Source organism: Pseudophryne corroboree, chromosome 9 (genome assembly GCF_028390025.1).
Source record: "Pseudophryne corroboree isolate aPseCor3 chromosome 9, aPseCor3.hap2, whole genome shotgun sequence".
In the NCBI taxonomy this organism is placed as follows: Eukaryota; Metazoa; Chordata; class Amphibia; order Anura; family Myobatrachidae; genus Pseudophryne; species Pseudophryne corroboree.
The window spans coordinates 139,274,979-139,289,088 of NC_086452.1; the positions used below are offsets into that span (position 1 = coordinate 139,274,979).

The 14,110-nt window shown below is 46.6% G+C and overlaps 1 protein-coding gene and 1 pseudogene across 2 annotated transcripts in view; one reads left to right on the forward strand and one right to left on the reverse strand.

Annotated features, from left to right (window-relative positions):
• The window catches only part of ALG14 (ALG14 UDP-N-acetylglucosaminyltransferase subunit), a 220,814-nt gene that overhangs the window by 13,101 nt on the left and 193,603 nt on the right, over nt 1-14,110 (reverse strand). The window lies entirely within an intron of this gene.
• On the forward strand, nt 7,042-7,160 carry LOC134963408 (5S ribosomal RNA; annotated as a pseudogene).

Sequence of the window (14,110 nt, forward strand, 5' to 3'; positions counted from 1 at the left end):
ACGCAACATATTTTCACCACCTGTGGTGATGACGTTGTGCGGTCGCCTCCTTCCTGGCTTTGACCAGGGTAGGTATGACCTCTTATGGAATGCCTTTTCCCTTCAGAATCCGGCATTCAACCGCCATGCCGTCACACGCAGCCGCGGTAAGTCTTGGAATATACATGGTACTTGCTGAAGCAAGTCCCTTCTTAGCTCCCCAGGCCCTTAGTCCTCTGTGAGCATCTCTTGAAGTTCCGGGTACCAAGTCCCTCTTGGCCAATCCGGAGCCACTAGTATAGTTCATACTCCTCTATGTCTTATAATTCTCAATACCTTGGTTATGAGAAACAGAGGAGGGAACACATACACTGACTGGTACACCCACGGTGTTACCAGAACATCCACAGCTATCGCCTGAAGGTCTCAAGACCTGGCGGAATACCTGTCCCGTTTTTTGTTCGGGCGGGACGCCATCATGTCCACCTTTGGTCTTTGCCAACGGTCCACAATCATGCTGAAAAAACTTCCCTATGAAGTTTCCACTCTCCCGGGTGGAGGTAATGCCTGCTGAGGAAGTCTGCTTCCCAGTCGTCCACTCCCGGAAAGAACACTGCTGACAGTGCTATCACATGATTTTCCGCCTAGCGAAAAATCCTTGCAGTTTTGTCACTGCCCCCCTGCTTCTTGTGCCGCCCTTTCTGTTTACGTGGGCGACTGCCGTGATGTTATCCCACTGGATCAATACCGGCTGACCTTGAAACAGAGGTCTTGCTAAGTTTAGATCATTATAAATTTGCTCTAAGCTTATTTATGCGGAGAGAATTCTCCAGACTTAATCACACTTCCTTGGAAATTTTTTCCCTGTGTGACTGTTCCCCAGCATCTCAGGCTGGCCTCCGTGGTCACCGGCATCCAATCCTGAATGCCGAATCTGCGGCCCTCTAGACGATGAGCACTCTGTAATCACCACAGGAGAGACACCCTTGTCCTTGGATATAGGGTTATCCGCTGATGCATCTGAGGATGCGATCCGGACCATTTGTCCAGCAGATCCCACTGAAGTGTTCTTGCGGGAAATCTGACGAATGGAATTGCTTCGTAATAAGCCACCATTTTTACCAGGACTCTTGTGCAATGATGCACTGACACTTTTCCTGGTTTTAGGAGGATCCCGATTAGCTCGGATAACTCCCTGGCTTTCTCCACTGGGAGAAACACGTTTTTCTGGACTGTGTCCAGAATCATCCCTAGGAACAGTAGACGTGTCGTCGGAAAAAGCTGCGATTTTGGAATATTTAGAATCCATTCGTGCTGTCGTAGAACTACTTAAGATAGTGCTACTCCGACCTCCAACTGTTCTCTGGACCTTGCCCTTATCAGGAAAGCGTCCATGTTTCTTTTAAGAAAAATCATCATTCCGGCCATTACCTTGGTAAAGACCCGGGGCGCCGTGGACAATCCAAACGGCAGCGTCTGAACTGATAGTGACAGTTCTGTACCAGGAACCTGAAGTACCCTTGGTGAGAAGGGCAAATTTGGACCTGTATGTAAGCGTCCCTGATATCCAGTGACACCATATCGTCCCCTTCTTCCTGGTTCGCTATCACTGCTCCGAGTGACTCCGTCTTGATTTGAACGCTTGTATGTAAGTGTTCAAATATTTCAGATCTCACCGAGCCGGTTGGCTTCAGTACCACAATATAGTGTGGAATACTACCCCCTTCCTTGTTGTAAGAGGGGTACTTTGATTATCACCTGCTGGGAATACAGCCTGTGAATTGTGTGAGGGGGAGACGTCTCGAATTTCCAATGTACCCCTGGGATACTACATGTAGGATCCCGGAGTTCCCTTGCGAGTGATTCTGAAACTCTTGAGATGACCCCCTACCGCACCTGAGTCCGCTTGTACGGCCCCAGCGTTATGCTGCGGACTTGGCAGAAGCTGTGAAGGGCTTCTGTTCCCGGGAATGGGCTGCTTGCTGCAGTCTTCTTCCCTTTCCTCTACCCCTGGGCAGATATGACTGACCTTTGCCCGCCTGCCCGTATGGGGACGAAAGGACTGAGACTGAAAAGACTGTGTCCTTTTCTGCCGATATGTGACTCGGGGTAACAAAAGGTGGATTTTTCAGCTGTTGCCATGGCCACCAGGTCCAATGGACCGCCCCTTTATACGGCAATACTTCCATATGCCGTCTGGAATCTGCCTCACCTGACCACTATCGTGTCTTCGTCTGGCAGATATGTACATCACATTTACTCTTGATGCCAGAATGCAAATATGCCTCTGCGCATCACGCATATATAGAAATGCATCCTTAAAATGCTCTATAGTCAATAAAATCTTGTCCCTGTCAAGGGTATCAAAATTTTCAGTCAGGAAATCCGACCAAGCCCCCTCAGCGCTGCACATCCAGGCTGAGGCGATTGCTGGTCGTAGTATAACACCAGTATGTGTGTATATACTGTTATGATATTTTTCCAGCTTCCTATCAGCTGGCTCCTTGAGGGCGGCCGTATCTGGAAACGGTAACGCCATGTTTTTATAAGCGTGTGAGCGCCTTATCCACCCTAAGGTGTGTTTTCCAACTCGCCCTTACTTTTGGCGGGAAAGGGTATACCGCCCATAACTTTCTATCGGAGGAACCCCACGTATCATCACACACTTCATTTAATTTATCTGATTCAGGCAAAACTACAAGTAGTTTATTCCCACCCTACAAAATACCCTTATTTGTGGTACTTGTGGTATCAGAAATATGTAACACCTCCTTCATTGCCCTTAACATGTAACTTGTGGCCCTAAAGGAAAAATACGTTTGTTTCTTCACCGTCGACACTGGGGTCAGTGTCCGTGTCAGTGTCTGTCGACCGACTGAGGTAATTGGGCGTTTTTACAAGCCCCTGACGGTGTCTGAGACGCCTGGACCGATACTAATTTGTCCGCCGGCTGTCTCATGTCGTCAACCGGCTTGCAGCGTGTTGACATTATGACGTAATTCCATAAGTAAGCCATCCATTCCGGTGTCGACTCCCTAGAGAGTGACATCACCATTACAGGCAATTTGCTCCGTCTCCTCACCAACATTTTCCTCATACATGTCGACACACACGTACCGACCTACAGCACACACACAGGGAATGCTCTGATAGAGGACAGGACCCACTAGCCCTTTGGGGAGACAGAGGGAGAGTTTGCCAGCACACACCAAAAGCGCTATAATGTATATAACAACCCTAGAAGGTGTTGTTTCTATATATGCGCTCTTAATATATATATATATATATATATCGCCAATTTATGCCCCCCTTCTCTTTAACCCTGTTTCTGTAGTGCAGTGCAGGGGAGAGTGGGAGCCTTCCTCACCAGCGGAGCTGGGCAGGAAAATGGCGCCTGTGTGCTGAGGAGAATAAGCTCCGCCCCTTTCTCGGCGGGCTTTTCCTCCCGGTTTCTTTAATACTGGCCTGGGTTAAAATACATACATATAGCCTTAATGGCTATATGTGGTGTATTTCTTTTGCCAAATTAGGTATTTATATTGCTGCCCAGGGCGCCCCCAGCAGCGCCCTGCACCCTCCGTGACCGTGTCAGTGAGCCTGTGAGACAACAATGGCGCACAGCTGCAGTGCTGTGCGCTACCTCTATGAAGACTGAGAAGCCTTCTGCCGCCTGTCACCGGACCTCCGTCTCCGCCGTCTTCAGCGTCTGTAAGGGGGATCGGCGGCGCGGCTCCGGGACGAACCCCAGGCTGACCTGTGTTCCGACTCCCTCTGGAGCTCAGTGTCCAGTAGCCTAAGACTTCAATCCTCCTGCACGCAGGTGAGTTGCAAGTCTCTCCTCTAAGTCCCACGTTGCAGTGATCCTGTCGCCAGCAGGAATCACTGATTAGTTTAAACCTAAAAAAGACTTTTCTAAACAGCTCTATAAGAGAGCCATCCAGGTTGCACCCTACTCGGACGGGCACAGAAACCTAACTGAAGCTTGGAGGAGGGTCATAGGGGGAGGAGCCAGTACACACCATGTGACCTAAAAGGCTTTTTAGATGTGCCCTGTCTCCTGCGGAGCCCGCTATTCCCCATGGTCCTGACGGAGTCCCCAGCATCCACTAGGACGTTAGAGAAAAAGGTATTATACATTGCTGCCCAGGGCGCCCCCCCCCCAGCGCCCTGCACCCTCAGTGACCGCTGTGTGAAGTGTGCTGACAACAATGGCGCACAGCTGCAGTGCTGTGCGCTACCTCATGAAGACTGAAAAGTCTTCTGCCGCCTGTTTCTGGAACTCTTCAATCTTCGGCATCTGCAAGGGGGGTCGGCGGCGCGGCTCCGGGACCGGACTCCATGGCTGGGCCTGTGTTCGATCCCTCTGGAGCTAATGGTGTCCAGTAGCCTAAGAAGCCAATCCATCCTGCACGCAGGTGAGTTCACTTCTCTCTCCTAAGTCCCTCGATGCAGTGAGCCTGTTGCCAGCAGGACTCACTGAAAATAAAAAACCTAAAAACTTTTTCTAAGCAGCTCTTTAGGAGAGCCACCTAGATTGCACCCTGCTCGGACGGGCACAAAAACCTAACTGAGGCTTGGAGGAGGGTCATAGGGGGAGGAGCCAGTGCACACCACCTGATCCTAAAGCTTTATTTTTGTGCCCCGTCTCCTGCGGAGCCGCTAATCCCCATGGTCCTGACGGAGTCCCCAGCATCCACTAGGACGTTAGAGAAAAATGCCTAAATAATAGAATACACTTATAGCATTGCTACTTAAAGGAATAAATATATGGTAATACTTTGGAGCAAGGGATTTATGCTAATGATATTCAACAAGTGTCAGCAATTCAATGAATTTATAGCGTTGCTACTTTTGTAAATATATAGCAGTTCCTGGGAACAAGGGATTAATACTGATAATATAAATGAATAATGCATAATTACTTCCAAAAGAGTTGTTTTCCATATAAGAGAAACAGCAGTATGTGCAGAGATATGTACACTTTAGATAGGAAAATAAGCCTCTGATCTTATAGGCAAATCATAGCAATAGAAAATTAGGGAAATAATAAACAATTTCCAGCCCAAATGGGCACAGATACGATACCAGGAGGTGAGTGGGCTGAATTGTGCACGGTTCAGCACCACTATCCACAGACGGCCGTTTCACCGGGAGGTGGCTTGTTCACTGTGTAATGATAGTGGAAGATGCTGCCTTATTTAAGGTGGAGGTGGGGGAGTGGTCTCTTAACAATATCCACTCATAGGAAAGTGCTGGAACATGAGGTACGGAAGCCATGTCTAGTGTGTCACTTCCGGTAACTACGCAGAACCGGAAGTCGCATAACTTCCGGTTCCTGTGAGAGACCGATAGCAGCTTCACGTCTGCTCTGATAGCAGCTTGAATAGCAGGGTGTATCACTAGGGCAGCGTCACTTCCGGATCCAGAAAAAGTGCCAATGGCGGCCATTAGGGTTCGGTAACAAAGTCATGTGACCGTGTGTATGTTTAGGGTTGCCAGGTAACCGCATCAACGTTCAGTATGTTGTCTGAACGTTGATGCGGTTACCTGGCAACCCTAAACATACACACGGTCACATGACTTTGTTACCGAACCCTAATGGCCGCCATTGGCACTTTTTCTGGATCCGGAAGTGACGCGGCCCTAGTGATAGATAGCAGCTTGAATAACAGGGTGTATCACTAGGGCCGCGTCACTTCCGGATCCGGAAAAAGTGCCAATGGCGGCCATTAGGGTTCGGCAACTAAGTCATGTGACCGTGTGTATGTTTAGGGTTGCCAGGTAACCGCATCAACGTTCAGACAACATACTGAACGTAGATGCGGTTACCTGGCAACCCTAAACATACACACGGTCACATCACTTTGTTGCCGAACCCTAATGGCCGCCATTGGCACTTTTTCCAGATCCGGAAGTGACGCTGCCCTAGTGATACACCCTGTTATTCAAGCTGCTATCAGAGCAGACGTGAAGCTGCTATCGATCTCTCACAGGAACCGGAAGTGATGCGACTTCCGGTTCTGCGTAGTTACCGGAAGTGACGCACTAGACACGGCTTCCGTACCTCATGTTCCAGCACTTTCCTATGAGTGGATATTGTTAAGAGACCACCTCCACCTTAAATAAGGCAGCATCTTCCACTATCATTACACAGTGAACAAGCCACCTCCAGGTGAAACGGCCGTCTGTGGATAGTGGTGCTGAACCGTGCACAATTCAGCCCACTCACCTGCTGGTATCGTATCTGTGCCCATTTGGGCTGGAAATTGTTTATTATTTCCCTAATTTTCTATTGCTATGATTTGCCTATAAGATCAGAGGCTTATTTTCCTATCTAAAGTGTACATGTCTCTGCACATACTGCTGTTTCTCTTATATGGAAAACAACTCTTTTGGAAGCAATTATGCATTATTCATGTATATTATCAGTATTAATCCCTTGTTCCCAGGAACTGCTATATATTTACAAAAGTAGCAACGCTATAAATTCATTGAATTACTGACACTTGCTGAATATCATTAACATAAATCCCTTGCTCCAAAATATTAACATATATGTATTCCTTTAAGTAGAAATGCTATAAATGTATTCTATTATTTGGGCAATTTTTTCTCCATCTAATTTTGTCTCTATTCATTACCAATTAACTGCTTCAGCGTATATCGATATCCTTTAGTGGATACGTTATATTTGAATTGAGTATACTGCACTGTTTACTGATTGGATTACCAATACTTAGGATACTGTTAAAGTGCTAGTCTCACCAATTATTTTCATATTTTCTAACTTACTTATTTTCAATAGGCCAAGGCAACCTGCCTCTCTCATCCACTGTCCGCTATATTCTTATATGGCAGTGGACAGCAGAAGAAAGACCCTGAACCTATACATTTCCTTGTTGTCAAATCCTTTTCAGTACTCTCTCATCCAAATGCTAGCCAACTATCTCTCTGCAATTCTACGGTAACAGAGAATCTGTGCATAAATATTGGACAGCAGAAGTACCTCTTTTCTCGGTATGCGCCAATAACCACATACTCTCTCATTTACAACCTTTGAGCAATTACTGCCATATTTCACTGGCTACACCCAATCTCGCCTGACCTTGGAAGCAAAGCAGTGAAAAGTCCAATTAGTACCTAGATGGGAGACCTCTAGGGAATATTAGGTGCAGTAAAAAACACTCTGTATTCTGTGTGAAAAGCAGAAGTGTTGGAGCAACCTTTGACTCTTACCCAATTTATCTATCTATCCAGATCTTACATTCTTTGATTACAGATCTATATACAGAAAATCAGCCTCTATATTATACACTTTTTGACTACAGATCTATATATAGCAAATTAGCCCATACAAAGAGATATTATTACAGCTGGTATCAAATATTGGACTACTTCTACAGTCATGATTATCTTAATATATGCCACTGTTTTTATCTTTGAATTTTTTTGTTATTTGTCTGAAATTTCTATTTCTGATATTTTCACCTCAGGTGCTATTGTCACCCAGAACATTTAGTTCTAGGAGTGTATCTCCCTCCAGTTTCTGATTAAGAATTTCTATCATCAGATGTGGAAGGGAAACTTTGTAACCTTCCTTATTGTGTCGTTATGTGTGTTTGTTTGTGTACAATCCTTTTATCATAAATTAATTCAAAGTTAAGTTTTATTAAAAAAGAGTGCCCCAACACAGAGTCTTTTTTCTCTTTTGCTATACCGATACGTAACATTGACTCTGGGTGCACCACCAACAACACTAATTCCTTGGATACCTATTTCAGGCATCTCTCATGTATATGAACTGTTGGCTCACAAGGGACATATTTTATAAGAGCCCGTTATAAAGATTACTAAAATAGTCCTGTGCGGTACCAAAATGAACCCTTTTTCGATAGGGCATCCACAAATATCGCTCTGGGATCCTTTGTTCTTGACCCGTATGTGTGAACTTTGTTGTTCAGACGGGACGCCATGAGATATATCTCTGGCAACCCCCACTTGTCTACTAGAGTCTGGAAGACCTCTAGGTATAGAGCCCATTCACTTGTCTGAATGGCGTGTCGACTGAGAAAGTCCGCTTCCCAGTTTAGGACTTCCGGAACAAACACTGCGGACAATGCTGGATGATGAAGTTCTGCCCACTTTAGTATGTGACTTACCTCCTTCATCGCTTTTTGGCTGCGAGTTCCTCCCTGATGGTTGAGGTACGCTACTGCCATCGCATTGTCCGAGCGGATCTGAACTGGTTTTCCCCGAAGAATGTCCTTTGCCTGAATCAGTGCCATGTATATGGCCAGAAGTTCCAATATATTTATTGGCAGGCAACCTTCTTCCTTGGTCCATTGCCTCTGAAAACACAACCTTCCGGACACTACTCCCCAGCCCTGGAGACTGGCATCTGTTGTCAGAATGTTCCAATCTGATATCCAAAAGGGTCTCCTCTTGTCCAGATGTGATGTCTGTAGCCACCAGGCTTACTTCTATCATAAGAACCATAGTCTGTGGTTTTTATCGTCTGATGCAACCCATTCCATTTGGCAAGAATCAGACGCTGCAGAGGTCTCGAGTGGAATTGTGCATACTCCATGTCAAATGTTGACACCATCAAATCCATCACATGCATTGCTGCGTGAATGGATACCTTTTGACTGTGTAGCAAGTCCTGAATCCTTGACTGAACCTTGGATATCTTGTTCAAAGGTAATATTACTCTCTGAAGACTTGAATCCAGTACAGCCCCCAAGTGAGTCATCCGCTGTGACGGAACCAGAGACGAATTTGCCCAATTTATGAGCCACCTGTGCTTCTGCAGACATGTTATTGTCTGTTTCAGATGACATAGGAGCAATTCCTGCGACTGTGCCAGGATTAAAAGATCATTGAGGTATGGAAAAATTCTTATCCCCTACTGGCGGAGATAAGCTGCCATTACCACCATAATCTTTGTAAATACTCTAGGGGCTGTGGCTAACCCAAAAGGCAGAGCCTGGAACTGAAAATGCTGTTGGAGGATAGCGAACCTGAGATAGCACTGATGGGAAAGTGCTATAGGAACATGTAGGTGAGTATCCTGTATATCCAGGGATACCATATAATCCCCTGGCTCCATGGCCAAAATGATGGAACGTAACGTCTCCATGTGATACCGAGGTACCCAAATGTACTTGTTCAGCACTTTGAGATTGAGAATGGTCCGAAATGACCCATTTGGCTTCTGAACTAAAAACAGGCTAGAGTAAAACCCCTGTCCTCATTGTGCATGAGGAACTGGAATGACTACTCCTGACTGAAGCAGTTTCTGGACTGCCTCTTGCAAAGCCCTGGCCTTCGTCTCTACCCAAGACAGGCTGGTACAAAAAACCTTTGAGGAGGGTGCTTCTTGAAGGCAAAAGCATAACCTAGAGATACCGCTTCCTGCACCCAGGCATCTGTGGTAAACTGCTGCCAGATCTGTGCAAACTGAAGAAGTCGGCCCACACCCTGGGATCCCCCAGGTGGAGGCCCGCACCATCAGGCTGATGGCTTATCTGTTTTACCAACCGGTCCTCTGGTAGCCCAATGCTTTTTAGTCTTACCAGACTTGCTGTATTGGGACTGTCTGCCATCACTTTTCCTTTAGCTTTTTCTTGAGACCGAAAGGGACGAAAAGCTAGAACTTTAGGTTTGAAATTGTATGTGCTTCTGACTCCAAAATATCTGTCAATTCTTTACCAAAAAGAATATTTCCAGAAAAAGGCAAAGATTCCAAAACCTTCTTAGATTCTGAATCAGCTTTTTACGTACGTAGCCAAACTGCTCTGCGAGCAGCTATTGTTGAAGCTGATGCCCTAGAGGCAATAGTACCCATATCCAATGCTGCTTCTTCCAAGAACATTGCACCCTGTTTTATATGTGCTATATGGGATTTTTGCTCTTTAGATGCTATTGAAAAATCCCCCTCCAATGCATCAGCACAGGACCCAGTGCCTTTGCCATTCAAGCTGAAACCATGGCTGGCCTTATGACTGCCCTGTGACATAATTTAATGATGATGTTTAAGTCAAAGGTAATGTAGATTTTCGCACTAATCGAATCACATGCGTATCTACTTTAGGAGCCACCTCCCTTTTTAAACAATCCCCAGCTGGAAGAGGATAATTGGAATTCCATTTCTTAGGAATTCTAAACTTCTTATTAGGCACAGCCCAAGCCTCTTCCATGTTTTCCGTCAGCTGATCTGACGCTGGAAACTTAGTTTTAACTGTTTTGGGACACTTAAACACAGTTGCCTTGGTTTTTAACACAAGCTCTGCTGAATTCTCTAAGGATAGAATGGCTTTTAACTCAGCTATATCCACTGAGCTGAGACCTTCCTCCTGCTCTTCGTATGCCGAAGTAAAATAAATTGAGCTTTCATCCTCTGATGAATCCTCATCTGAACCATGTATAGCCTGAGAGGATGAAGATTTACTTACCACTGGCTTATCAGCCTGTTTTTTTTGAGAGGCAACTGCTGGAAGTGATACACCACAGGTGGGAAACTGCATGTAAGAGTTAATCGTGTACCCTATCCCCGATACAGGAGTTGGAGGAATTATCCTTTCAGCTGTGCTGGATAAAGTCTGTTCAAGCATAGCCCAAAGTGGATCAACCTGCAACTGAATCTGCCTTGTATTTTTCAAGAACCCCTGGTGCAAGCTAAAACAATTTGCACACAAACCATCCTGAACCAGATCCTGAGATAACACAGCCTTGCAAGACAAACATGGTATGAGTGTTGGTGTTGCTGTGAGTGTATCTTCCTCACCTTTGCCGCTCTTAGACATGATAATCAACACTTCCACAGTGTAGTACACAATTTGTGACTGTAATCATTTTAAGCTTTTTAAAGTGACATACAATCCGACCCTACCCATGCACCAGCATTGAGGATCGGAATAGAACAAAACTGACGGAATATAGTAAAGTCAGCAATTACACTAGCAGTCAGTTACATGTTATACATTAGTATAAGCAATATGAACACATCACATACAACTACATTTCAAGTACGTAGAACATATTACTGAATCCTGTTTAAACAGATCTTCCGTATTCAGACGCATAGCGAAAAAAACAACAGTAAATGTATACAGACTCATATGCAATAGGCACTTATCAAACTATTCATACTCAAAAAGGTAGATAGAGACTTAGTGCTGTATTACCCATACTCAGTAGAGTGGGATACAGTGAGACTCACCTCGCTTCCAGGACCGATCAATACATTAGCGAATGCTGAGTGAATCCAGACGCTACTAGTGTACACTGCTGCTCCATGAACCTATAGTGAACACCAAAGCTCAGCGAACATAGACGCGCCAGTCACAAAGCTGCCTAAGCTGCGACTGGGTCCCCTTCGTGTACAGCATCTGAGACAGAAGCGGTAAACAGTTCATGGCGGGAGACTCGGAGGAAACTGGTCATGTACCGGGGGGCGGGGCGACCAGGAGAGCATCTGACTCCCCACTGCTGACATCAACCCACTGCCTATGATCCCTAAGACCTAGCGCTGGTGCAAACGAGGTGGCAGCCACGTCAGCGACTGTTTGGTAGTCTCCTCCCAAAACAGTGTGGCTGTGTTCGTATTCTCCTTCTAAGCAGAACCGATATCTTACCTTCTCCCTATGCTCTGGCCACAGCCTGGTAACGTCTACTGAAACAGCACTGTACTAGTGGGTAAGCGTTGTCGCGACTCAACGGAGAGTTGCTGGAGCGACTCTTTCTAAGGTACATATAAGAGACACTGTTTAGAAAGATTGTTCAGAAAAATAGTAAGACTATAAAATAAGAATTTACTCACCGGTAATTCTATTTCTCGTAGTCCGTAGTGGATGCTGGGGACTCCGTAAGGACCATGGGGGAATAGACGGCTCCGCAGGAGACTGGGCACTTCTAAGAAAGATTTAGGACTATCTGGTGTGCACTGGCTCCTCCCCCTATGACCCTCCTCCAAGCCTCAGTTAGGAACTGTGCCCGGAAGAGCTGACACAATAAGGAAGGATTTTTGAATCCCGGGTAAGACTCATACCAGCCACACCAATCACACCATATAACACGTGATAGGAACCCCGGTTAACAGTATGATAACAAAATGGAGCCTCTGAAGAGATGGCTCACAACAAAACCCGATTTTTGTAACAATAACTATGTACAGGTATTGCAGACAATCCGCACTTGGGATGGGCGCCCAGCATCCACTACGGACTACGAGAAATAGAATTACCGGTGAGTAAATTCTTATTTTCTCTGACGTCCTAGTGGATGCTGGGGACTCCGTAAGGACCATGGGGATTATACCAAAGCTCCCAAACGGGCGGGAGAGTGCGGATGACTCTGCAGCACCGAATGAGAGAATTCCAGGTCCTCCTCAGCCAGGGTATCAAATTTGTAGAATTTTGCAAACGTGTTTGCCCCCGACCAAGTAGCTGCTCGGCAAAGTTGTAAAGCCGAGACCCCTCGGGCAGCCGCCCAAGATGAGCCCACCTTCCGTGTGGAATGGGCTTTTACAGATTTAGGCTGCGGTAAGCCTACCGCAGAATGCGCCAGCTGAATAGTGCTACAAATCCAGCGCGCAATAGACTGCTTAGAAGCAGGAGCACCCAGCTTAGCGGGTGCATACAGGATAAACAGCGAGTCAGTCTTTCTGACTCCAGCCGTCCTGGAAATATAAATTTTTAGGGCCCTGAATACGTCCAGCAACTTGGAATCCTCCAAGTCCCTAGTAGCCGCAGGCACCACAATAGGTTGGTTCAAGTGAAAAGCTGAGACCACCTTTGGGAGACGAGTCCTCAATTCTGCCCTATCCATATGGAAAATCAGATAAGGGCTTTTACAAGACAAAGCCGCCAATTCTGAAACCCGCCTGGCCGACGCCAAGGCCAACAGCATGACCACTTTCCATGTGAGATATTTTAAATCCACAGTCTTAAGTGGTTCGAACCAATGTGATTTCAGGAATGCCAAAACCACATTGAGATCCCAAGGTGCCACTGGGGGCACAAAAGGAGGCTGAATATGCAGTACTCCTTTGACAAAAGTCTGAACTTCGGGCAGTGAAGCCAGTTCTTTTTGGAAGAAAATCGACAGAGCCGAAATCTGGACCTTTATGGACCCCAATTTGAGGCCCAACGTCACCCCTGCTTGCAGGAAGTGCAGGAATCGACCCAGTTGAAATTCCTCCGTCGGGGCCTTCATGGCCTCACACCAAGCAACATATTTTCGCCAAATGCGGTGATAATGTCTTGCGGTGACATCCTTCCTGGCTTTGATCAGGGTAGGGATGACTTCCTCCGGAATACCCTTTTCCTTCAGGATCCGGTGTTCAACCGCCATGCCGTCAAACGCAGCCGCGGTAAGTCTTGGAACAGACAGGGTTCCTGCTGCAGCAGGTCTTGTCTGAGCGGCAGAGGCCAAGGGTCCTCTGTAAGCATCTCTTGAAGTTCCGGGTACCAAGCTCTTCTTGGCCAATCCGGAACGAGTATGGTTTTCACTCCTCGCCTTCTTATTATTCTCAGTACCTTGGGTATGAGAGGTAGAGGAGGAAACACATAAACCGACTGGTACACCCATGGTGTCACTAGAGCGTCCACCGCTATCGCCTGAGGGTCTCTTGACCGGGCGCAATATCTTTTCAACTTCTTGTTGAGGCGGGACGCCATCATGTCTACCTGTGGTTTTTCCCACCGGTTGACCAGCATTTGGAAGACTTCTGGATGAAGTCCCCATTCTCCCGGGTGGAGGTCGTGCCTGCTGAGGAAGTCTGCTTCCCAGTTGTCCACTCCCGGAATGAACACTGCCGTCAGTGCTAATACATGATTCTCTGCCCATCTGAGAATCCTTGTGGCTTCTGCCATCGCCATCCTGCTTCTCGTGCCGCCCTGTCTGTTTACATGGGCGACCGCCATGATGTTGTCTGACTGGATCAGTACCGGCTGGTTTTGAAGCAGGGGTCTTGCCTGGCTTAGGGCATTGTAAATGGCCCTTAGCTCCAGGATATTTATGTGTAGAGAAATCTCCTGATTTGACCACAGTCCTTGGAAATTTTTTCCCTTTGTGACTGCCCCCCAGCCCCGAAGGCTGGCATCCGTGGTCACCAGGACCCAGTCCTGTA